The sequence below is a fragment of the Mobula birostris genome, chromosome 22 (genome assembly GCF_030028105.1).
Source record: "Mobula birostris isolate sMobBir1 chromosome 22, sMobBir1.hap1, whole genome shotgun sequence".
NCBI lineage: Eukaryota > Metazoa > Chordata > Chondrichthyes > Myliobatiformes > Myliobatidae > Mobula > Mobula birostris.
In genome coordinates this window covers 61529556-61556469 of record NC_092391.1, presented here as the reverse complement: position 1 = coordinate 61556469, position 26914 = coordinate 61529556, and positions in this window count along the sequence as shown.

Here is a 26914-nt window from a genome sequence, read left to right as displayed (position 1 = left end):
TTCTGCTAATGCCCACCTCCCCATCATACCCCATCCGTTATTTATATACACACATTCTTTCTCTCCCTTTCTCCTTTTTCTCCCTCTGTCCCTCTGTCTATACCCCTTGCCCACCCTCTGGGTTTTTTTCCCCTCCCCCCTCCCCCTTTTCCTTCTCCCTGGGCCTCCTTTCCCATGATCCTCTCATACTCCTTTTGCCAATCACCTGTCCAGCTCTTGGCTCCATCCCTCCCCCTCCTGTCTTCTCCTATCACTTTGGATCTCCCCCTCCCCCTCCAACTTTCAAATCTCTTACTAACTCTTCTTTCAGTTAGTCCTGACGCAGGGTCTCGGCCTGAAGCGTCGACTGTACCTCTTCCTAGACATGCTGCCTGGCCTGCTGTGTTCACCAGCAATTTTGATGTGTGTTGCTTGTATTTCCAGCATCTGCAGAATTTCTCGTGTTTTAGTTTCAACTTGATCATGGATAAAGATAGATCTGGTCCTCGGGTTGAGGTTCTAAACTGGAAAAAGGCCAAATTTGAAGAAATGAGAAAGGATCTAAAAAACATGGATTGGAACAGGTTGTTCTCTGGCAAGGATGTGATTGGTAAGTGGGAGGCCTTCAAAGGAGAAATTTTGAGAGTGCAGTTTGTATGTTCCTGTCACGATTAAAGGCAAAGTGAATAAGAATAAGGAACCTTGATTCTCAAGCGATATTGGAACTCTGATAAAGAAGGAGAGAGAGATGTATGACATGCATAGGAAACAGGGAGCAAATAAGGTGCTTGAGGAGTAAAAAAAGTACAAAAAATACTTAAGAAAGCAATCAGGAGGGCTAAAAGAAGACATGAGGTTGCTTTGGCAGTCAAGGTGAAGAATAATCCAAAGAGCTTCTACAGGTATATTAAGAGCAAAAGGATAGTAAGGGATAAAATTAGTCCTCTTGAAGATCAGAGTGGTCGGCTATGAATAGAACCAAAAGAAATGAGGGAGATCTTAAATGGTTTTTTTGCGTATGTATTTACTAAGGAAACTGGCATGGAAGCTATGGAAATAAGTAATGAGGTCATGGAACCTATACAGATTGAAGAGGAGCTGGTGCTTGTTACCTTGAGGCAAGTCAGAGTAGATAAATCCCCAGAACCTGACAGGGTACTCCCTCGGACCTTGAAGGACACTAGTGTTGAAATTGCAGAGGCCCTGGCAGATATATTTAAAATGTCAGTATCTATGAGTGAAGTGCCAGAGGATTGGAGGATAGCTCATGTTGTTCTGTTGTTTAAAAAAGGCTCTAAAAGTAATCCAGGAAATTATAGGCTGGTAAATTTGACATCAGTAGTAGGTAAATTATTGGAAGGAGTACTAAGAGATAGGATCTACAAGTACTTGGATAGACAGGAACTTATTAGGGAGAGTCAACATGGCTTTGTGCGTGGTAGATCATGTTTAACCAATCTATTAGAGTTTTTCGAGGGGATTACCAGGAAAGTAGATGAAGGGAAGGCAGTGGATGTTGTCTACATGGACTTCAGTAAGGCCTTTGTCATGTACCCCATGACAGGTTAAAGATCCAGCAGAAATGGAAAACACTTTGGAGTCCAGTATTGCCATTAACTGATGGTATTTATTAGTAACTACGCAATACAGTAAAATAAAATCAGATATATATAACAGGTTAGCAATGATTAGATATGTATAAGCGTGTGGAAATATATGAAAACCAAGCTTCTTCATGTCTAGGGGTAAATATATAGTCTTACGATGATGAGTAAAGTTCTGTTCAGTTCGTGGTATTTAGTTGAGTAGTGATGGGGAGAGAGAGAGGGAGAGATTTGAGTCTTCAGGTGAGCTGATGTGGTCAATCTTCTGGTTGTCCTCCAAAATCCTTTAGAAGTCACCGAATGTGACAACAACAAACGGGACTGTTCTTCTGTGGTGGAATTATCAACCCAGGCGAGGGTTGGCACACACGAATAACTCTTCACCGGTCACACCCTTTTCACACTGCGAGAGCCACTGATCAAAACACCTGATTGATCCTCCAAAACCCACCTTTTCTGTGGGCACAACAAAGCTCATTCAGTGTCCAAAACCATGTGTCTGTAGGTCTAACAGCTGACCTTCTATTTATCTCACCATGCTGAACACCAACTGTCCATCAAGCAGCTCCTCCCTTCTCTCTCTGCAAGAACTTGGAAGCTGCTAGTGTCTTTGCAAAAGTGTAAACATGCTGCCAAAAGACCATAACACCATCTCAAAGCAGTCTTCGCCTCACTCTCTCTTTCTTTCTCTCTCTTTTAACATGGTGTCTGTGTTGGACACCTCTCTCTCTCTCTCTCTCTTTCCAAAAGCGCAGTTCATAGGGGTAATTCAGGACCCCATCACACCCCCTTCCTTTTAGAAAAAAAAATTTGACAAAGGCAAAATTTTTAGTTTAAATGTAAATTACAGAGTTTAAAACAATACATGTATAATCATCAGATAACAGAGCAAAAACATGTACAATTTCTAACTTAACATCTGGATAAACAATCAGCTATAATATTGTCAGTACCTTTCACATGTTTGATTGTCAGGTCATATTCTTGCAATATCAGACTCCAATTTAATAAACTTCTGCTCATTTCCTTTGTCTTAGTTAGAAACACCAACGGATTGTGATCCGTGTAAACCACAAGTGGTCTCTGGGCAGGACAAACATAGACTTCAAAATGAGCCAGAATAAGTGCTAGCAATTCCTTCTCAACAGTTGAATAATTTTTCTGGTGCGCATTAAATTTCTTTGAGAAATAAGCTACTGGGTGCTCAATGTCATCCACACCCTTCTGTAACAGTACTGCCCCAGCAGCTTCGTCTGTTGCTGTAGAAAATGGTTTTGAAAAATCAGGTGCTTTGAGCACAGGATGATAACACAGGATGGTTTTCAGGCATTCAAATGCCTCCTGGCAAAGATCACTCCATACAACTCTTTCACTCTTCCCTAGGAGTCTTGTTAGTGGCAGAGCGATGTCAGCAAAGTTCTTACAAAACTTACAATAATACCCAACCATTCCCAAAAAACTTCTTAACGCCTTCTTGCCTGTTAGAACGGGAACCTCAACAATAGCTTGAACCTTGGCCTGTATAGGAGCCAATTGGCCCTGGCTTACTAGATAGCCAAGATAAATAACAGCAGCATGACCAAGAAGATTGGCCTTGGAAAGTCTGTCAAACAATTTTTCTACCGCTGCAATATGCTCTTCTCACGTGTCATTCCAGACCACTAAATCATCGATATAAGCCCCTGTGTTTTCTAAACCTCTAATCACAGAATTGATCATCCTTTGAAATGTCCCTGGAGTATTTTTCATACTGAAGGGTAAAACATTGTGCTCATACAGTCCAGATGGTGACACAAATGTGGTCATTTCTTTAGCCCTCTCTGTCAAAGGAACACACCAATATCCTTCAGCAAGTCAATTTTTGTAAGGTATTTAGCCTTCCCCACTGTATCAATACAGTCATCTACTCTCTTTCCTTTTTCCTTCTTGTTTCCAATTTCTTGTTCAACCATTGTATTTTCCTCTGAATTCATTCTGTAAGGATGCTGGGTGACAGGCTGGGCTGAATTTACAATGATGTCATGCCCTTCAGCTGTACACCGTCTTGGAATGTCAGGGAATAAATCTTTATGCTTGCAAATTAATTCCTTCAATTGTTTTTGCGGTGTAGGGTTCAACTGATGGACCGTGTCAGTAATATTTTTCAAAACATTGGAATTCTTAAATCTTGTTGATATTAGTTTCAGCGGGTTAGTTAGGAAGATTCAGTCGCTAGGTATACATGGAGAGGTGGTAAATTGGATTAGACATTGGCTCAATGGAAGAAGCCAAAGAGTGGTAGTGGAGGATTGCTTCTCCGAGTGGAGGCCTGTGACTAGTGGTGTGCCACAGGGATCAGTGCTGGGTCCATTGTTATTTGTCATCTATATCAATGATCTGGATGGTAATGTGGTAAATTGGATCAGCAAATTTGCTGATGATGCATAGATTGGAGGTGTATTGGATAGTGACGAAAGTTTTCAAAGCTTGCAGGGGGATTTGGACCAGCTGGAAAAATGGACTGAAAAATGGCAGAGGGAGTTTAATACAGACAAGTGTGAGATATTGCACTTTGGAAGGACAAACCAAGATAGAACATACAAGGTAAATGGTAGGGCACTGAGGAGTGCAGTAGAACAGAGGGATCTGGGAATACAGATACAAAATTCCCTAAAAGTGGTGTCACAGGTAGATAGGGTCGTAAAGAGAACTTTTGGTACATTAGCCTTTATAAATCAAAGTATTGAGTACAAGAGCTGGAATGTTATGATGAGGTTGTATAAGGCATTGGTGAGGCCGAATCTGGAGTATTGTGTTCAGTTTTGGTCACCAAATTACAGGAAGGATATAAATAAGGTTGAAAGAATGCAGAGAAGGTTTACAAAGTTATTGCTGGGACTTGAGAAACTCATCTACAGAGAACGGTTGAATAGGTTAGAACTTTATTCCCTGGAGCATAGAAGAATGAGGGGAGATTTGATAGAGGTATATAAAATTATGATGGGTATAGATAGAGTGAATACAAGTGGGCTTTTTCCACTGAGGCGAGAGGAGAAAAAACAGAGGACATGGGTTAAGGGAGAGGGGGGAAAAGTTTAAAGGGAACATTGGGGGGGGCTTCTTCACACAGAGAGTGGTGAGAGTATGGAATGAGCTGCCAGATGAAGTGGTAAATGCAGGCTCACTTTTAACATTTAAGAAAAACTTGGACAGGTACATGGATGGGAGGTGTATGGAGGGATATGGTCCAGGTGCAGGTCAGTGGGACTAGGCAGAAAAATGGTTCGGCACAGCCAAGAAGGGCCAAAAGGCCTGTTTCTGTGCTGTAATGTTCTATGGATCTATGGTTCTATGGTTCTATGAGGAGTAAAAATCTTTATGTTACATCACCGTCTAAATGTGCAATCTGCAATCATAGTAATTTATAATGATTGATAATAAGTAGAACAGTCAATGTAACATAGAAATACACTCAAGTCAGTGTGAATTCATCAGTCTGATGGACTGGTGGAAGAAGCTGTTCTGGAACCTGTTGGTCCTGGCTTTTATGCTGCGGTACCACTTCCTGGATGGTAGCAGCTGGAATAGATTGTGGTTGGGGTGACTTGGGTTCCCAATGATCCTTTGAGCCCTTTTTTCACACCTGTCTTTGTAAATGTCCTGAATCATGGGAAGTTCACAACTACAGATGCACTGGGCTGTCCGCACCACTCTCTGCAGAGTCCTACGATTAAGGGAGGTACAGTTCCCATACCAGGCAGTGATGCAGCCAGTCAGGATGCTCTCAATTGTGCACCTGTAGAAATTTCTTGGGATTTGGGGGCCCATAACAAACTTCCTCAACCATCTGAGGTGAAAGAGGCACTGTTGTGCATTTTTCACAACACAGCTGGTGTGTGCAGACCACGTGAGGTCCTCGGTGATGTGGATGCCGAGGAACTTGAAGCTGTCTACCCTCTCAACCCCAGATCCATTGAAGTCAATAGGGGTTAGCCTGTCTCCATTCCTCCTGTAATCCACAACCAGCTCCTCTGTTTTTGTGACATGGAGGGAGAGGTTGTTTTCTTGGCACCACTGTGTCAGAGAGATGACTTCTTCCCTGTAGGCCACCTTGTTATTGCTTGAGATAATGCCAGTCACCTATGTGATCAGACAAGGCACATAATGATGATGACACCAGAGGGGAATGAAATTCCTCGCTCACAGAGTTAGACCACCATGGTAACGTGGCGGTTAGTGCACACTATTACAGCTCAGGCAGTTCAGAGTTCAATTTCAGCACCATCTGGAAGGAGTTTGTATGGTCTCCCCATGACCATGTGTGTTTCCTCTGGGTGCTCTGGTTTCCTCCCACAATCCAAAGACGTACCTGTTGGTAGGTTAATTAGTCACTGTGAATTTTCGTGTGATTAATTAGCGGGTTGCTGGGCAGTGAGGCTCGTGGTGTCGGCAGGGCCTGTTCCATGCTGTGTCTCTAAATTGGGACTGAGAGGGAAATGGAGTGGCCGCGATGAAAGAAGGGAGGAGACTGGATGAGCTGAATGGCTTAATTCTGCTCTTGTTGTTTATGGTCTAAAATGGCAGTGTACAGAGTATTAATAAATACAACAAATAACATAGTTACCAGCGCAAAACAGCAGCATGGTCCTGAATGGTTGTGAGATACCGAAGTGATGGGTTACAGACTGTAGGTCTTGGTGAACTTTGGATCAGGGTCTCTTTGGGGCCTTTGCTGTTGCTTGCATGGCTGGGGTGGAGGTGTCAGTGTTTCTGCTGGTGGAAGGGGAGTTAGGTGGTAGGGTAAATCTGAAGGAGCAGTTCAGTAGAGTTCAGTAGGAAATTCAGTGTCTGCAGAAGCTGGAAATCTAGAGCAATCCACACAAGATGCTGGGGGAGCTCCACAGGTCAAGCAGCATCTACAGAGGGGAATGAGCAGTCCATATTTTGGGCCAAGAACCTCTTCATAAATGTTGCCTTTCTTGCTGAGCTCCCCCCAGCGTGTTGTGCATTTCGATGTGAAAAAGGTGATTAGTTCAAAAGTCTGGTAACACAGGGGACTTCACTCTACTCTACTTGCCCCATCATTGAAATGTTCCCACAAGCAATGGACTCACTTTCAAGGACTCTTCATCTCATGTTCTCAATATTTATTGCTTATTTATTTATGATTATTATTTCTTACATTTTGTATTTACACAGTTTGTGTCTTTTGCACTCTGGTTGAACATCCAGATTGGTGAGGTCTTTCATTGATTCTGATATGGTTATTATTCTATAAATTTATTGAGTATGCCTGCAAGAAAATGAATCTCAGGGTTGTATATGGTGACATGTATGTACTTCCATAACAAATTTACTTTGAGCTTTGAAGAAACTGTTCTTAAGTACAAATCCCATTCCCAGATAACTGAAAAAATTACATTCAAATAGTTATTGATGCTTTGGAAACCCAAATGATTCTGCAGATGCTGGAAATCCAGTGCAACACACACAAAATGCTGGCAGACCTCAGCAGGTCAGGCAGCATCTATGGTAAGGAGTAAAGAGTTGACATTTCAGGCTGACACCCTTCCTCAGGACTGGAAAGGAAAGGGGAAGAATTACGAGCCAGAAGGTGATAGGTGAAGGGAGGCTGAAGTAAGAAGCTGGGAAGTGATAGGTGGAAAAGGTAAAGGGCTGAAGAAGAAATCTGGTAGGAGAGGGGAGTGGACTATGGGAGAAAGGGCAGGAGGAGGGACACTGAGGGAGGTGATAGGCAAGTGAGGAAATAAGAGACCAGGGTGGGGAATTAAAGAAGTGGGGAGGGGTGAAACATTACCAGAAGTTGGAGAAGTCGATGTTATTGCTACTTCAAATGCAATGTAAGGTTTATGTGTAACAACAGCAAACCACAGTTGTTGCTATTTAGGAGTTAACTTGTGAGTTCCTTGATTTTGTTTACACCATAGTTATGCCTACAGGTTGACACATGATTTTAATTGCTGGCTCTGTGCTCTCTTTCTCCCTCTCGCACACAGCTGTGCAGCAAAATGAGACAAGGGGAGCAAACAGTTACCTTCACTGCAAAAAGGGCAATGGAGTACCTGAGCACGAGGAAATCGTGTCGAGTACTTGAAACTGCTTCAGTGTGGGAAGAATATTTGCTGGGACAAAAAAACTGAGTCTGAGTATTAGATGTTGGCTTTCGTCTAATTACTCTGCAAGGATTCAGAGAAAGGAGGGAGGCAGTTTACAGAACACAGAACAGTACAGCACAGGAACAAGTCCTTCAGCCCACAATGTTTTGCCAAACCGACTAAAAAGTAAATTAAAAAAAGCAAAAATGAATCCCTCCAACCTACACAATGTCCATATCCTTCCATTTTCCTCACATTCACATGCCTATGTAAACGTCTCTTAAAAGCCTCTAATGTATTTGCCTTCACTCCTATACCAGGCAGCACATTCCAGACATCCACCACTCTCTGAGTAAAAAACTTACCCCTCACAACCCCTTTGAACCTACCCCCCCTCACCTTCAATCCATGCCCTCTGGTATTGGACACTTCAACCCTGGGAAACAGATACTCTCTGTCTACTCTATCTATGCCTCTCATAATCTTATAAACCTCTGTCAGATCTCCCCTCAGTCTCCAGCGTTTCAGAGAAAACAACCCAAGTTTATCCAGCCTCTCATGATAGCACATGCCCTCTAAACCAGGCAGCATCCTGGTAAACCCACATAAGGAGTTTTACTGTGCCTGCCAGCTTCTCACTTCAGCCCCCATTCCCCACCTTCCCCCCTTACCCCCTTACCTCTTCTCTCACCTCTCACCACGTCTCTCTGGTGTCCTTTCTCCTTTCCTTCCTCCCATGGCCTCTTTCCTCTCCTATCAGATTCCTTCTTCAGCAGCCCTCTTTACCTTTTCAATCTATCACCTCCCAGTTTCTTATCTCCTCCACCCACCTGGACTCCCCCTCCCCTGATCTTACCTATCACCTGCCAGCTTGTACTTCTTGGCCTTCCCCCCACTTCCTACACTGGCTTCTGCTCCCTTCCTTTCCAGTCCTGATGAAGGATATTGGTCCGAAACATTGACTGCTTATTCCCCTCCATAAATACTGCCCGAACTGCTGAGTTTCACCAGCACTTTGTGTGATGGCCCTTAAGTGGCCCTTGTTTCCAGAGGAGAATAGCAAGTAGATTCAGCTCAAGCCCGAGACACATGGCAGCATAAAGCTCTGCAAGTTCAGAAAGTGGCCATTCAGCCCATTAATTCCAGCCTTTTGAACCAGAGGGGATAACTTCACTCAACTCATCACTGAAATGTTCCCTCAACCTATAGACTCACTTTCATGGACTCTTCATCTCATGTTCTCGATATTTATTGCTTATTTATTAACTTTTTTTCCTTTGTGGATTTGCAGTTTGTTGCCTTTGCACATCGGTTGTTTGTCCATCTTGTTGTGTGCGGTCTTTTATTGATTCTGTTGTGTTTATTTCTATTTATTGAGTATGCCCACAAGAAAATGAACCTCAGGGTTTTATATGGTACATATATGTCCATTGTTAATAAATTTAATTTGAACTTTGAACTCACACATCAAGTACATGGCTACACACTGCAGCCAAAACATTCACTGTCTCTACTACCATTGGCTACAGTGAACAGTATCTACAAAATTCACTGTGGTTACTCGCCAGGGCTGCTCCAACAGAGCCTCCCATCCCCACCACCTACATTACCAAGCAGATCGAGGGCAGCAGGCACAGGGAGGCATCACCACCTGCTGGTTCCACTCCAACGCATCCAACAGAGTCAACTCTATCACACCAAATCTAAGTCAATGTTCCTCCAAACTACAGTGCTCCCACACAAAACATATCACACAAATCAAAATATTACCATAAAAAGTTAATAAAATATAATTCAAAATGCATGTAGTGTAAAGCACAGACAAACAGTAAACAGCTCCGTGTCCCAGTGATGAGTGATCGGTGGTGGCAGGGTATTTATAAATCTCACAGCCTGAGGGAAGAAGCTGTTGCTCAGTCTGGTAGTTCTAGTCCTGATATTTCTGTAGCTCCTTCCTAATGGTAGTGGGTCAAAGAGATTGTGGGATGGGTGGCAGTAGGTCAAAGAGATTGTGGGATGGGTGATAGTGGGTAAAGAGATTGTGGGATGGGAGGTAGTGGGTAAATAGATTGTGGGATGGGTGATAGTGGGTAAATAGATTGTGGGATGGGTGATAGTGGGTAAATAGATTGTGGGATGGGTGGTAGTGGGTCAAGAGATTGTGGGATGGATGGTAGTGGTAAAGAGATTGTGGGATGGGTGGTAGTGGGTAAAGAGATTGTGGGATGGGTGGGAGTGGGTAAAGAGATGGTGGGATGGGTGGTAGTGGGTAAAGAGATTGTGGGATGGGTGGTAGTGGTTCAGAGAGACAGTGGCATGGGTGGTAGTGGGTAAAGAGATTCTGGGATGGATGGTAGTGGGTCAAAGAAATTGTGGGATGGGTGGCAGTGGGTCAAGGGGAGTGTGGGATGGGCGATAGTGGCTAAAGAGATTGTGGGATGGGTGATAGTGGGTAAATAGATTGTGGAATGGGTGATAGTGGGTAAATACATTGTGGGATGGGTGGTAGTGGGTAAAGAGATTGTGGGATGGGTGGCAGTGAGTCAAAGAGATTGTGGGATGGGGGATAGTGGGTCAAGAGATTGTGGGATGTATTGCAGTGGGAAAGAGATTGTGGGATGGGTGGTAGTGGGTAAAGAGATGGTGGGATGGGTGGTAGTGGGTAAAGAGATTGTGGGATGGGTGGTAGTGGTTCAGAGAGACAGTGGGATGGGTGGTAGTGGGTAAAGAGATTGTAGTATGGGTGGTAGTGGGTAAATAGATTGTGGGATGGGTGGTAGTGGGTCAAGAGATTGTGGGATGGATGGTAGTGGTAAAGAGATTGTGGGATGGGTGGGAGTGGGTAAAGAGATTGTGGGATGGGTGGTAGTGGGTAAAGAGATTGTGGGATGGGTGGTAGTGAGTAAAGAGATTGTGGGATGGGTGGTAGTGGTTCAGAGAGACAGTGGGATGGGTGGTAGTGGGTAAAGAGATTCTGGGATGGATGGTAGTGGGTCAAAGAGATTGTGGGATGGGAGGCAGTGGGTCAAAGAGAGTGTGGGATGGGTGATAGTGGCTAAAGAGATTGTGGGATGGGTGATAGTGGGTAAATAGATTGTGGAATGGGTGATAGTGGGTAAAAACATTGTGAGATGGGTGGTAGTGGGTAAAGAGATTGTGGGATGGGTGGTAGAAGGTCAAGAGATTGTGGGATGGATTGCAGTGGGAAAGAGATTGTGGGATGGGGGATAGTGGTAAGAGATTGTGGGATGGGTGGTAGTGGGTAAATAGATTGTGGGATGGGTGGTAGAAGGTCAAGAGATTGTGGGATGGATTGCAGTGGGAAAGAGATTGTGGGATGGGTGGTAGTGCGTAAAGAGATTGTGGGATGGGTGGTAGTGGTTCAGAGAGACGGTGGGATGGGTGATAGTGGCTAAAGAGATTGTGGGATGGGTGATAGTGGGTAAATAGATTGTGGAATGGGTGATAGTGGGTAAATACATTGTGGGATGGGTGGTAGTGGGTAAAGAGATTGTGGGATGGGTGGCAGTGAGTCAAAGAGATTGTGGGATGGGGGATAGTGGGTAAAGAGATTGTGGTATGGGTGGTAGTGGGTAAAGAGATTGTGGGATGGGTGGTAGTGGTTCAGAGAGACAGTGGGATGGGTGGTAGTGGTTAAAGAGATTGTGGTATGGGTGGTAGTGGGTAAATAGATTATGGGATGGGTGGTAGTGGGTCAAGAGATTGTGGGATGGGTGGGAGTGGGTAAAGAGATGGTGGGATGGGTGGTAGTGGGTAAAGAGATTGTGGGATGGGTGGTAGTGGTTCAGAGAGATTGTGGGATGGGAGGCACTGGGTCAAAGAGAGTGTGGGATGGGTGATAGTGGCTAAAGAGATTGTGGGATGGGTGGTAGTGGGTCAAGAGATTGTGGGATGGGTGGCAGTGGGTCAAAGAGATTGTGGGATGGGGGATAGTGGGTAAATAGATTGTGGGATGGGTGGTAGTGGGTAAATAAATTGTGGGATGGGTGATAGTGGGTAAATAGATTGTGGGATGGGTGGTAGAAGGTCAAGAGATTGTGGGATGGATTGCAGTGGGAAAGAGATTGTGGGATGGGTGGTAATGGTTCAGAGAGACGGTGGGATGGGTGGTAGTGGGTAAAGAGATTGTGGGATGGGTAGTAGTGGGTAAAGAAATTGTGGGATGGGTTGTAGTGGGTAAAGAGATGGTGGGATGGATGGTAGTGGGTAAAGAATTGTGTGATGGGTGGTAGTGGGTAAAGAGATTGTGGGATGGGTGGTAGTGGTTCAGAGAGACAGTGGGATGGGTGGTAGTGGTTAAAGAGATTGTGGTATGGGTGGTAGTGGGTAAATAGATTATGGGATGGGTGGTAGTGGGTCAAGAGATTGTGGGATGGGTGGGAGTGGGTAAAGAGATGGTGGGATGGGTGGTAGTGGGTAAAGAGATTGTGGGATGGGTGGTAGTGGTTCAGAGAGATTGTGGGATGGGAGGCACTGGGTCAAAGAGAGTGTGGGATGGGTGATAGTGGCTAAAGAGATTGTGGGATGGGTGGTAGTGGGTCAAGAGATTGTGGGATGGGTGGCAGTGGGTCAAAGAGATTGTGGGATGGGGGATAGTGGGTAAATAGATTGTGGGATGGGTGGTAATGGTTCAGAGAGACGGTGGGATGGGTGGTAGTGGGTAAAGAGATTGTGGGATGGGTAGTAGTGGGTAAAGAAATTGTGGGATGGGTTGTAGTGGGTAAAGAGATGGTGGGATGGATGGTAGTGGGTAAAGAATTGTGTGATGGGTGGTAGTGGGTAAAGAGATTGAGGGATGGGTAATAGACGGTAAAGAGTTTGTGGGATGGATGGTAGTGGGTAAAGAGATTGTGGGATGGGTGGTAGTGGGTAAATAGATTGTGGGATGGGTGGTAGAAGGTCAAGAGATTGTGGGATGGATTGCAGTGGGAAAGAGATTGTGGGATGGGTGGTAGTGCGTAAAGAGATTGTGGGATGGGTGGTAGTGGTTCAGAGAGACGGTGGGATGGGTGATAGTGGCTAAAGAGATTGTGGGATGGGTGATAGTGGGTAAATAGATTGTGGAATGGGTGATAGTGGGTAAATACATTGTGGGATGGGTGGTAGTGGGTAAAGAGATTCTGGGATGGATGGTAGTGGGTCAAAGAAATTGTGGGATGGGTGGCAGTGGGTCAAGGGGAGTGTGGGATGGGCGATAGTGGCTAAAGAGATTGTGGGATGGGTGATAGTGGGTAAATAGATTGTGGAATGGGTGATAGTGGGTAAATACATTGTGGGATGGGTGGTAGTGGGTAAAGAGATTGTGGGATGGGTGGCAGTGAGTCAAAGAGATTGTGGGATGGGGGATAGTGGGTCAAGAGATTGTGGGATGTATTGCAGTGGGAAAGAGATTGTGGGATGGGTGGTAGTGGGTAAAGAGATGGTGGGATGGGTGGTAGTGGGTAAAGAGATTGTGGGATGGGTGGTAGTGGTTCAGGGAGACAGTGGGATGGGTGGTAGTGGGTAAAGAGATTGTAGTATGGGTGGTAGTGGGTAAATAGATTGTGGGATGGGTGGTAGTGGGTCAAGAGATTGTGGGATGGATGGTAGTGGTAAAGAGATTGTGGGATGGGTGGGAGTGGGTAAAGAGATTGTGGGATGGGTGGTAGTGGGTAAAGAGATTGTGGGATGGGTGGTAGTGAGTAAAGAGATTGTGGGATGGGTGGTAGTGGTTCAGAGAGACAGTGGGATGGGTGGTAGTGGGTAAAGAGATTCTGGGATGGATGGTAGTGGGTCAAAGAGATTGTGGGATGGGAGGCAGTGGGTCAAAGAGAGTGTGGGATGGGTGATAGTGGCTAAAGAGATTGTGGGATGGGTGATAGTGGGTAAATAGATTGTGGAATGGGTGATAGTGGGTAAAAACATTGTGAGATGGGTGGTAGTGGGTAAAGAGATTGTGGGATGGGTGGTAGAAGGTCAAGAGATTGTGGGATGGATTGCAGTGGGAAAGAGATTGTGGGATGGGGGATAGTGGTAAGAGATTGTGGGATGGGTGGTAGTGGGTAAATAGATTGTGGGATGGGTGGTAGAAGGTCAAGAGATTGTGGGATGGATTGCAGTGGGAAAGAGATTGTGGGATGGGTGGTAGTGCGTAAAGAGATTGTGGGATGGGTGGTAGTGGTTCAGAGAGACGGTGGGATGGGTGATAGTGGCTAAAGAGATTGTGGGATGGGTGATAGTGGGTAAATAGATTGTGGAATGGGTGATAGTGGGTAAATACATTGTGGGATGGGTGGTAGTGGGTAAAGAGATTGTGGGATGGGTGGCAGTGAGTCAAAGAGATTGTGGGATGGGGGATAGTGGGTAAAGAGATTGTGGGATGGGTGGCAGTGAGTCAAAGAGATTGTGGGATGGGTGGTAGTGGGTAAAGAGATTGTGGTATGGGTGGTAGTGGGTAAAGAGATTGTGGGATGGGTGGTAGTGGTTCAGAGAGACAGTGGGATGGGTGGTAGTGGTTAAAGAGATTGTGGTATGGGTGGTAGTGGGTAAATAGATTATGGGATGGGTGGTAGTGGGTCAAGAGATTGTGGGATGGGTGGGAGTGGGTAAAGAGATGGTGGGATGGGTGGTAGTGGGTAAAGAGATTGTGGGATGGGTGGTAGTGGTTCAGAGAGATTGTGGGATGGGAGGCACTGGGTCAAAGAGAGTGTGGGATGGGTGATAGTGGCTAAAGAGATTGTGGGATGGGTGGTAGTGGGTCAAGAGATTGTGGGATGGGTGGCAGTGGGTCAAAGAGATTGTGGGATGGGGGATAGTGGGTAAATAGATTGTGGGATGGGTGGTAGTGGGTAAATAAATTGTGGGATGGGTGATAGTGGGTAAATAGATTGTGGGATGGGTGGTAGAAGGTCAAGAGATTGTGGGATGGATTGCAGTGGGAAAGAGATTGTGGGATGGGTGGTAATGGTTCAGAGAGACGGTGGGATGGGTGGTAGTGGGTAAAGAGATTGTGGGATGGGTAGTAGTGGGTAAAGAAATTGTGGGATGGGTTGTAGTGGGTAAAGAGATGGTGGGATGGATGGTAGTGGGTAAAGAATTGTGTGATGGGTGGTAGTGGGTAAAGAGATTGAGGGATGGGTAATAGACGGTAAAGAGTTTGTGGGATGGATGGTAGTGGGTAAAGAGATTGTGGGATGGGTGGTAGTGGGTAAATAGATTGTGGGATGGGTGGTAGAAGGTCAAGAGATTGTGGGATGGATTGCAGTGGGAAAGAGATTGTGGGATGGGTGGTAGTGCGTAAAGAGATTGTGGGATGGGTGGTAGTGGTTCAGAGAGACGGTGGGATGGGTGATAGTGGCTAAAGAGATTGTGGGATGGGTGATAGTGGGTAAATAGATTGTGGAATGGGTGATAGTGGGTAAATACATTGTGGGATGGGTGGTAGTGGGTAAAGAGATTGTGGGATGGGTGGCAGTGAGTCAAAGAGATTGTGGGATGGGGGATAGTGGGTAAAGAGATTGTGGGATGGGTGGCAGTGAGTCAAAGAGATTGTGGGATGGGTGGTAGTGGGTAAAGAGATTGTGGTATGGGTGGTAGTGGGTAAAGAGATTGTGGGATGGGTGGTAGTGGTTCAGAGAGACAGTGGGATGGGTGGTAGTGGTTAAAGAGATTGTGGTATGGGTGGTAGTGGGTAAATAGATTATGGGATGGGTGGTAGTGGGTCAAGAGATTGTGGGATGGGTGGGAGTGGGTAAAGAGATGGTGGGATGGGTGGTAGTGGGTAAAGAGATTGTGGGATGGGTGGTAGTGGTTCAGAGAGATTGTGGGATGGGAGGCACTGGGTCAAAGAGAGTGTGGGATGGGTGATAGTGGCTAAAGAGATTGTGGGATGGGTGGTAGTGGGTCAAGAGATTGTGGGATGGGTGGCAGTGGGTCAAAGAGATTGTGGGATGGGGGATAGTGGGTAAATAGATTGTGGGATGGGTGGTAGTGGGTAGATAAATTGTGGGATGGGTGATAGTGGGTAAATAGATTGTGGGATGGGTGGTAGAAGGTCAAGAGATTGTGGGATGGATTGCAGTGGGAAAGAGATTGTGGGATGGGTGGTAATGGTTCAGAGAGACGGTGGGATGGGTGGTAGTGGGTAAAGAGATTGTGGGATGGGTAGTAGTGGGTAAAGAAATTGTGGGATGGGTTGTAGTGGGTAAAGAGATGGTGGGATGGATGGTAGTGGGTAAAGAATTGTGTGATGGGTGGTAGTGGGTAAAGAGATTGAGGGATGGGTAATAGACGGTAAAGAGTTTGTGGGATGGATGGTAGTGGGTAAAGAGATTGTGGGATGGGCGGTAGTGGGTAAAGAGATTGTGGGATGGGCGGTAGTGGGTAAAGAGATTATGGGATGGATGGTAGTGGGTAAAGAGATTGTGGGCTGGGGTAAGTGGGTAAAGAGATTGTGGGATGGGTAGTAGTGGGTAAAGAGATTGTGGGATGGCTGGTAGTGGGTAAAGAAATTGTGGGATGGGTTGTAGTGGGTGAAGAGATGGTGGGATGGATGGTAGTGGGTAAAGAATTGTGTGATGGGTGGTAGTGGGTAAAGAGATTGTGGGATGGGCGGTAGTGGGTAAAGAGATTGTGGGATGGATGGTAGTGGGTAAAAGATTGTGGGATGGGTGGTAGTGGGTAAAAAGATTGTGGGATGGATGGTAGTGGGTAAAGAGATTGTGGGATGGGTAGTAGTGGGTAAAGAGATTGTGGGATGGTGGTAGTGCGTAAAGAGATTGTGGGATGGGCAGTAGTGGGTAAAGAGGTTGTGGGATGGGTGGTAGTGGGTAAAGAGATGGTGGGATGGGTGGTATTGGGTAAAGAGATTGTGGGATGGGCAGTAGTGGTTAAAGAGGTTGTGGGATGGGCAGCAGTGGGTAAAGAGATTGTGGGATGGGTGGTAGTGGATAATCAGATTGTGGGATGGGTTGTAGTGGGTCAAAGCGATTGTGGGATGGGTGGGAGTCGGTAAAGGGATTGTGGTATGGGTGGTTGTGGGCAAAGAGATTGTGGGATGGGTGGTAGTGGGTAAAGGGATTGTGGGGTGGATGGTAGTGGGTAAAGAGATTGTGGGATGGGTGGTAGTGAGTAAAGAAATTGTGGGATGTGTGGTAGTGGGTCAAAGAGATAGTGGGATGGGCAGTAGTGGGTAATGAGATTGTGGGATGAGTGGTAATGGGTAGAGAGATGGTGGGATGGGTTGTAGTGGGCAAAGGGATTCTGGGATGGGTGGTAGTGCGTAATCAGATTGTGGGATGGGTTGTAGTGGGTCAAAGCGATTGTGGGATAGATGTGAGTGGGTAAAGGGATTGTGGTATGGGTGTTAGTGGGTAAAGAGATTGTGGGATGAGTGGTAGTGGGTAAAGGGATTGTGGGTAGGATGGTAGTGTGTAAAGAGATTGTGGGATGGGTGGTAGTGGGTAAAGAGATTGTGGGATGAGCGGTAGTGGGTAAAGAGATTGTGGGATGGGTTGTAGTGGGTAAAGAGATGGTGGGATGGGTGATATTGGGTAAAGAGATTGTGGGATGGGTGGTAGTGGGTAAAGAGATTGAGGGATGGGTGGTAGTGGGTCAAAGCGATTGTGGGATGGATGGGAGGGAATAAAGAGATTGTGGGATGGGTGGTAGTTGGTCAAAGCGATTGTGCGTTGGGTGGGAGAGGGTAAAGAGATTGTGGGATGGGTCGTAGTGGGTAAAGAGATTGTGGGATGGGTGTTAATGGGTCCAAGAGATTGTGGGATGGGTGGTAGTGGGTAAAGAGATTGTGGGATGGATGGTAGTGGGTCAGAGAGACAGTAGGATGGATGGTAGTGGGTAAAGAGATTGTGGGATGTGTGTGAGTGGGTAACGAGATTGTGGGATGGGTGGGAGTGGGTCAAAGAGAGTGTGGGATGGGTGATAGTGGCTAAAGAGATTGTGGGATGGGTGATAGTGGGTAAATAGATTGTGGAATGGGTGATAGTGGGTAAATACATTGTGGGATGGGTGGTAGTGGGTAAAGAGATTGTGGGATGGATGGCAGTGGGTCAAAGAGATTGTGGGATGGATGGTAGTTCGGTAAAGAGATTGTGGGATGGGTGGTAGTGGGTAAATAGATTGTGGGATGGGTGGTAGTAGGTCAAGAGATTGTGGGATGGATTGCAGTGGGAAAGAGATTGTGGGATGGGTGGTAGTGGTTCAGAGAGACAGTGGGATGGGTGGTAGTGGGTAAAGAGATTGAGGGATGGGTAATAGACGGTAAAGAGTTTGTGGGATGGATGGTAGTGGGTAAAGAGATTGTGGGATGGGCGGTAGTGGGTAAAGAGATTGTGGGATGGATGGTAGTGGGTAAAAGATTGTGGGATGGGTGGTAGTGGGTAAAGAAATTGTGGGATGGGCAGTAGTGTGTAAAGAGGTTGTAGGATGGGTGGTTCTGGGTAAAGAGATGGTGGGATGGGTGGTAGTGGGTAAAGAGATTGTGGGATGGGTTGTTCTGGGTAAAGAGATTGTAGGATGGGTGGTAGTGGGTAAAGAGATTGTGGGCTGGGGGAAGTGGGTAAAGAGATTGTGGGATGGGTAGTAGTGGGTAAAGAGATTGTGGGATGGATGGTAGTGGGTAAAGAGATTGTGGGATGGGTGGTAGTGGGTAAAGAGATTGTGGGATGGGTGGTAGTGGGTAAAGAGATTGTGCGATAGGTGGTATTGGGTAAAGAGATTGTGGGATGGCTGGTAGTGGGTAAAGAAATTGTGGGATGGGTTGTAGTGGGTAAAGAGATGGTGGGATGGATGGTAGTGGGTAAAGAATTGTGTGATGGGTGGTAGTGGGTAAAGAGATTGAGGGATTGGTAATAGACGGCAAAGAGTTTGTGGGATGGATGGTAGTGGGTAAAGAGATTGTGGGCTGGGGTAAGTGGGTAAAGAGATTGTGCGATAGGTGGTAGTGGGTAAAGAGATTGTGGGATGGCTGGTAGTGGGTAAAGAAATTGTGGGATGGGTTGTAGTGGGTGAAGAGATGGTGGGATGGATGGTAGTGGGTAAAGAATTGTGTGATGGGTGGTAGTGGGTAAAGAGGTTGTGGGATGGGTGGTAGTGGGTAAAGAGATGGTGGGATGGGTGGTATTGGGTAAAGAGATTGTGGGATGGGCAGTAGTGGTTAAAGAGGTTGTGGGATGGGCAGCTGTGGGTAAAGAGATTGTGGGATGGGTGGGAGTGGGTCAAAGAGAGTGTGGGATGGGTGATAGTGGCTAAAGAGATTGTGGGATGGGTGATAGTGGGTAAATAGATTGTGGAATGGGTGATAGTGGGTAAATACATTGTGGGATGGGTGGTTGTGGGTAAAGAGATTGTGGGATGGGTGGCAGTGGGTCAAAGAGATTGTGGGATGGATGGTAGTTCGGTAAAGAGATTGTGGGATGGGTGGTAGTGGGTAAATAGATTGTGGGATGGGTGGTAGTAGGTCAAGAGATTGTGGGATGGATTGCAGTGGGAAAGAGATTGTGGGATGGGTGGTAGTGGTTCAGAGAGACAGTGGGATGGGTGGTAGTGGGTAAAGAGATTGAGGGATGGGTAATAGACGGTAAAGAGTTTGTGGGATGGATGGTAGTGGGTAAAGAGATTGTGGGATGGGCGGTAGTGGGTAAAGAGATTGTGGGATGGGCGGTAGTGGGTAAAGAGATTGTGGGATGGATGGTAGTGGGTAAAAGATTGTGGGATGGGTGGTAGTGGGTAAAGAAATTGTGGGATGGGCAGTAGTGCGTAAAGAGGTTGTAGGATGGGTGGTTCTGGGTAAAGAGATGGTGGGATGGGTGGTAGTGGGTAAAGAGATTGTGGGATGGGTTGTTCTGGGTAAAGAGATTGTAGGATGGGTGGTAGTGGGTAAAGAGATTGTGGGCTGGGGGAAGTGGGTAAAGAGATTGTGGGATGGGTAGTAGTGGGTAAAGAGATTGTGGGATGGATGGTAGTGGGTAAAGAGATTGTGGGATGGGTGGTAGTGGGTAAAGAGATTGTGGGATGGGTGGTAGTGGGTAAAGAGATTGTGCGATAGGTGGTATTGGGTAAAGAGATTGTGGGATGGCTGGTAGTGGGTAAAGAAATTGTGGGATGGGTTGTAGTGGGTAAAGAGATGGTGGGATGGATGGTAGTGGGTAAAGAATTGTGTGATGGGTGGTAGTGGGTAAAGAGATTGAGGGATTGGTAATAGACGGCAAAGAGTTTGTGGGGTGGATGGTAGTGGGTAAAGAGATTGTGGGATGGGCGGTAGTGGGTAAAGAGATTGTGGGATGGGTGGTAGTGGGTAAAGAGATGGTGGGATGGATAGTAGTGGGTAAAGAGATTGTGGGATGGGTGGTAGTGGGTGAAGAGATTGTGGGATGGGTGGTAGTGGTTCAGAGAGACAGTGGGATGGGTGGTAGTGGGTAAAGAAATTCTAGGATGGAATGTAGTGGGTCATAGAGATTGTGGATTGGGTGGCTGTGGGTCAAAGAGATTGTGGGATGGGGGATAGTGGGTAAAGAGATTGTGGGATGGGTGGTAGTAGGTCAAGAGATTGTGGGATGGATTGCACTGGGAAAGAGATTGTGGGATGGGTGGAAGTGGGTAAAGAGATTGTGGGATTGGTGGGAGTTGGTAAAGAGATGGTGGGATGGGTGGTAGTGGGTAAAGAAATTGTGGGATGGGTTCTAGTGGGTAAAGAGATGGTGGGATAGATGGTAGTGGGTAAGGAATTGTGTGATGGGTGGTAGTGGGTAAAGAGATTGAGGGATGGCTGGTAGTGGGTAAAGAAATTGTGGGATGGGTTGTAGTGGGTAAAGAGATGGTGGGATGGATGGTAGTGGGTAAAGAATTGTGTGATGGGTGGTAGTGGGTAAAGAGATTGAGGGATTGGTAATAGACGGCAAAGAGTTTGTGGGGTGGATGGTAGTGGGTAAAGAGATTGTGGGATGGGCGGTAGTGGGTAAAGAGATTGTGGGATGGGTGGTAGTGGGTAAAGAGATGGTGGGATGGATAGTAGTGGGTAAAGAGATTGTGGGATGGGTGGTAGTGGGTGAAGAGATTGTGGGATGGGTGGTAGTGGTTCAGAGAGACAGTGGGATGGGTGGTAGTGGGTAAAGAAATTCTAGGATGGAATGTAGTGGGTCATAGAGATTGTGGATTGGGTGGCTGTGGGTCAAAGAGATTGTGGGATGGGGGATAGTGGGTAAAGAGATTGTGGGATGGGTGGTAGTAGGTCAAGAGATTGTGGGATGGATTGCACTGGGAAAGAGATTGTGGGATGGGTGGAAGTGGGTAAAGAGATTGTGGGATTGGTGGGAGTTGGTAAAGAGATGGTGGGATGGGTGGTAGTGGGTAAAGAAATTGTGGGATGGGTTCTAGTGGGTAAAGAGATGGTGGGATAGATGGTAGTGGGTAAGGAATTGTGTGATGGGTGGTAGTGGGTAAAGAGATTGAGGGATGGGTAATAGATGGTAAAGAGATTGTGGGATGGATGGTAGTGGGTAAAGAGATGGTGGGATGGGTGGTAGTGGGTAAAGAGATTCTCGGATGGGCAGTAGTGGTTAAAGAGGTTGTGGGATGGGCAGTAGTGGGTAAAGAGATTGTGGGATGGGTGGTAATGGGTAGAGAGATGGTGGGATGGGTGGTGGTGGGCAAAGCGATTGTGGGATGGCTGGGAGTGGGTAAAGGGATTGTGGTATGGGTGGTACTGGGTAAAGAGTTTGTGGATGAGTGGTAGTGGGTAAAGAGATTGTGGGATGGGTGGTACTGGGCAAAGAGATTGTGGGATGAGTGGTAGTGGGTAAAGAGATTGTGGGATGGATGGTAGTGGGTAAAGAGATTGTGGGTTGGGTGGTAGTGAGTAAAGAGATTGTGGGATGTGTGGTAGTGGGTCAAAGAGATTGTGGGATGGGCAGTCATGGGTAATGAGATTGTGGGATGGGTGGTAATGGGTCGAGAGATGGTGGGATGGGTTGTAGTGGGCAAAGAGATTGTGGGATGAGCGGATGTGGGTAAAGAAATTGTGGGATGTGTGGTAGTGGGTAAAGAGATGGTGGGATGGGTAATAGTGGGTAAAGAGATTGTGGGATGGGTGGTAGTGGGTAAAGAGATTGTGGGATGGGTGGGAGGGAGTAAAGAGATTGTGGGATGTGTGGTAGTGGGTCAAAGCGATTGTGCGATGGGTGGGAGTGGGTAAAGGCATTGTGGGATGGGTCCTAGTGTGTAAAGAGATTGTGGGACGGGTGGTAGTGGGTCAAAGCGATTGTGGGATGGGTGGGAGTGGGTAAAGAGATGGTGGGATGTGTGGTAGTGGGTCAAAGAGATTGTGGGATGTGTGGTATTGGTCAAAGAGATTGTGGGATGGGCAGTCGTGGGTAATGAGATTGTGGGATTGGTGGTAATGGGTAGAGAGATGGTGGGATGGGTTGTAGTGGGCAAAGAGATTGTGGGATGAGCGGTAGTGGGTAAAGAAATTGTGGGATGGGTGGTAGTGGGTAAAGAGATGGTGGGATGGGTGATAGTGGATAAAGAGATTGTAGGATGGGTTGTAGTGGGTAAAGAGATGGTGGGATGGGTGGTATTGGGTAAAGAGATTGTGGGATGGGCAGTAGTGGTTAAAGAGGTTGTGGGATGGGCAGCAGTGGGTAAAGAGATTGTGGGATGGGTGGTAGTGGATAATCAGATTGTGGGATGGGTTGTAGTGGGTCAAAGCGATTGTGGGATGGGTGGGAGTCGGTAAAGGGATTGTGGTATGGGTGGTTGTGGGCAAAGAGATTGTGGGATGGGTGGTAGTGGGTAAAGGGATTGTGGGGTGGATGGTAGTGGGTAAAGAGATTGTGGGATGGGTGGTAGTGAGTAAAGAAATTGTGGGATGTGTGGTAGTGGGTCAAAGAGATAGTGGGATGGGCAGTAGTGGGTAATGAGATTGTGGGATGAGTGGTAATGGGTAGAGAGATGGTGGGATGGGTTGTAGTGGGCAAAGGGATTCTGGGATGGGTGGTAGTGCGTAATCAGATTGTGGGATGGGTTGTAGTGGGTCAAAGCGATTGTGGGATAGATGTGAGTGGGTAAAGGGATTGTGGTATGGGTGTTAGTGGGTAAAGAGATTGTGGGATGAGTGGTAGTGGGTAAAGGGAGGGGGGGGGGGGGGGGGGGGGGGGTAGGATGGTAGTGTGTAAAGAGATTGTGGGATGGGTGGTAGTGGGTAAAGAGATTGTGGGATGAGCGGTAGTGGGTAAAGAGATTGTGGGATGGGTTGTAGTGGGTAAAGAGATGGTGGGATGGGTGATATTGGGTAAAGAGATTGTGGGATGGGTGGTAGTGGGTAAAGAGATTGAGGGATGGGTGGTAGTGGGTCAAAGCGATTGTGGGATGGATGGGAGGGAATAAAGAGATTGTGGGATGGGTGGTAGTTGGTCAAAGCGATTGTGCGTTGGGTGGGAGAGGGTAAAGAGATTGTGGGATGGGTCGTAGTGGGTAAAGAGATTGTGGGATGGGTGTTAATGGGTCCAAGAGATTGTGGGATGGGTGGTAGTGGGTAAAGAGATTGTGGGATGGATGGTAGTGGGTCAGAGAGACAGTAGGATGGATGGTAGTGGGTAAAGAGATTGTGGGATGTGTGTGAGTGGGTAACGAGATTGTGGGATGGGTGGGAGTGGGTCAAAGAGAGTGTGGGATGGGTGATAGTGGCTAAAGAGATTGTGGGATGGGTGATAGTGGGTAAATAGATTGTGGAATGGGTGATAGTGGGTAAATACATTGTGGGATGGGTGGTAGTGGGTAAAGAGATTGTGGGATGGATGGCAGTGGGTCAAAGAGATTGTGGGATGGATGGTAGTTCGGTAAAGAGATTGTGGGATGGGTGGTAGTGGGTAAATAGATTGTGGGATGGGTGGTAGTAGGTCAAGAGATTGTGGGATGGATTGCAGTGGGAAAGAGATTGTGGGATGGGTGGTAGTGGTTCAGAGAGACAGTGGGATGGGTGGTAGTGGGTAAAGAGATTGAGGGATGGGTAATAGACGGTAAAGAGTTTGTGGGATGGATGGTAGTGGGTAAAGAGATTGTGGGATGGGCGGTAGTGGGTAAAGAGATTGTGGGATGGATGGTAGTGGGTAAAAGATTGTGGGATGGGTGGTAGTGGGTAAAGAAATTGTGGGATGGGCAGTAGTGTGTAAAGAGGTTGTAGGATGGGTGGTTCTGGGTAAAGAGATGGTGGGATGGGTGGTAGTGGGTAAAGAGATTGTGGGATGGGTTGTTCTGGGTAAAGAGATTGTAGGATGGGTGGTAGTGGGTAAAGAGATTGTGGGCTGGGGGAAGTGGGTAAAGAGATTGTGGGATGGGTAGTAGTGGGTAAAGAGATTGTGGGATGGATGGTAGTGGGTAAAGAGATTGTGGGATGGGTGGTAGTGGGTAAAGAGATTGTGGGATGGGTGGTAGTGGGTAAAGAGATTGTGCGATAGGTGGTATTGGGTAAAGAGATTGTGGGATGGCTGGTAGTGGGTTAAAGAAATTGTGGGATGGGTTGTAGTGGGTAAAGAGATGGTGGGATGGATGGTAGTGGGTAAAGAATTGTGTGATGGGTGGTAGTGGGTAAAGAGATTGAGGGATTGGTAATAGACGGCAAAGAGTTTGTGGGATGGATGGTAGTGGGTAAAGAGATTGTGGGCTGGGGTAAGTGGGTAAAGAGATTGTGCGATAGGTGGTAGTGGGTAAAGAGATTGTGGGATGGCTGGTAGTGGGTAAAGAAATTGTGGGATGGGTTGTAGTGGGTGAAGAGATGGTGGGATGGATGGTAGTGGGTAAAGAATTGTGTGATGGGTGGTAGTGGGTAAAGAGGTTGTGGGATGGGTGGTAGTGGGTAAAGAGATGGTGGGATGGGTGGTATTGGGTAAAGAGATTGTGGGATGGGCAGTAGTGGTTAAAGAGGTTGTGGATGGCAGCTGTGGGTAAAGAGATTGTGGGATGGGTGGGAGTGGGTCAAAGAGAGTGTGGGATGGGTGATAGTGGCTAAAGAGATTGTGGGATGGGTGATAGTGGGTAAATAGATTGTGGAATGGGTGATAGTGGGTAAATACATTGTGGGATGGGTGGTTGTGGGTAAAGAGATTGTGGGATGGGTGGCAGTGGGTCAAAGAGATTGTGGGATGGATGGTAGTTCGGTAAAGAGATTGTGGGATGGGTGGTAGTGGGTAAATAGATTGTGGGATGGGTGGTAGTAGGTCAAGAGATTGTGGGATGGATTGCAGTGGGAAAGAGATTGTGGGATGGGTGGTAGTGGTTCAGAGAGACAGTGGGATGGGTGGTAGTGGGTAAAGAGATTGAGGGATGGGTAATAGACGGTAAAGAGTTTGTGGGATGGATGGTAGTGGGTAAAGAGATTGTGGGATGGGCGGTAGTGGGTAAAGAGATTGTGGGATGGGCGGGTAGTGGGTAAAGAGATTGTGGGATGGATGGTAGTGGGTAAAAGATTGTGGGATGGGTGGTAGTGGGTAAAGAAATTGTGGGATGGGCAGTAGTGCGTAAAGAGGTTGTAGGATGGGTGGTTCTGGGTAAAGAGATGGTGGGATGGGTGGTAGTGGGTAAAGAGATTGTGGGATGGGTTGTTCTGGGTAAAGAGATTGTAGGATGGGTGGTAGTGGGTAAAGAGATTGTGGGCTGGGGGAAGTGGGTAAAGAGATTGTGGATGGGTAGTAGTGGGTAAGAGATTGTGGGATGGATGGTAGTGGGTAAAGAGATTGTGGGATGGGTGGTAGTGGGTAAGAGATTGTGGGATGGGTGGTAGTGGGTAAAGAGATTGTGCGATAGGTGGTATTGGGTAAAGAGATTGTGGGATGGCTGGTAGTGGGTAAAGAAATTGTGGGATGGGTTGTAGTGGGTAAAGAGATGGTGGGATGGATGGTAGTGGGTAAAGAATTGTGTGATGGGTGGTAGTGGGTAAAGAGATTGAGGGATTGGTAATAGACGGCAAAGAGTTTGTGGGGTGGATGGTAGTGGGTAAAGAGATTGTGGGATGGGCGGTAGTGGGTAAAGAGATTGTGGGATGGGTGGTAGTGGGTAAAGAGATGGTGGGATGGATAGTAGTGGGTAAAGAGATTGTGGGATGGGTGGTAGTGGGTGAAGAGATTGTGGGATGGGTGGTAGTGGTTCAGAGAGACAGTGGGATGGGTGGTAGTGGGTAAAGAAATTCTAGGATGGAATGTAGTGGGTCATAGAGATTGTGGATTGGGTGGCTGTGGGTCAAAGAGATTGTGGGATGGGGATAGTGGGTAAAGAGATTGTGGGATGGGTGGTAGTAGGTCAAGAGATTGTGGGATGGATTGCACTGGGAAAGAGATTGTGGGATGGGTGGAAGTGGGTAAAGAGATTGTGGGATTGGTGGGAGTTGGTAAAGAGATGGTGGGATGGGTGGTAGTGGGTAAAGAAATTGTGGGATGGGTTCTAGTGGGTAAAGAGATGGTGGGATAGATGGTAGTGGGTAAGGAATTGTGTGATGGGTGGTAGTGGGTAAAGAGATTGAGGGATGGCTGGTAGTGGGTAAAGAAATTGTGGATGGGTTGTAGTGGGTAAAGAGATGGTGGGATGGATGGTAGTGGGTAAAGAATTGTGTGATGGGTGGTAGTGGGTAAAGAGATTGAGGGATTGGTAATAGACGGCAAAGAGTTTGTGGGGTGGATGGTAGTGGGTAAAGAGATTGTGGGATGGGCGGTAGTGGGTAAAGAGATTGTGGGATGGGTGGTAGTGGGTAAAGAGATGGTGGGATGGATAGTAGTGGGTAAAGAGATTGTGGGATGGGTGGTAGTGGGTGAAGAGATTGTGGGATGGGTGGTAGTGGTTCAGAGAGACAGTGGATGGGTGGTAGTGGGTAAAGAAATTCTAGGATGGAATGTAGTGGGTCATAGAGATTGTGGATTGGGTGGCTGTGGGTCAAAGAGATTGTGGGATGGGGGATAGTGGGTAAAGAGATTGTGGGATGGGTGGTAGTAGGTCAAGAGATTGTGGGATGGATTGCACTGGGAAAGAGATTGTGGGATGGGTGGAAGTGGGTAAAGAGATTGTGGGATTGGTGGAGTTGGTAAAGAGATGGTGGGATGGGTGGTAGTGGGTAAAGAAATTGTGGGATGGGTTCTAGTGGGTAAAGAGATGGTGGGATAGATGGTAGTGGGTAAGGAATTGTGTGATGGGTGGTAGTGGGTAAAGAGATTGAGGGATGGGTAATAGATGGTA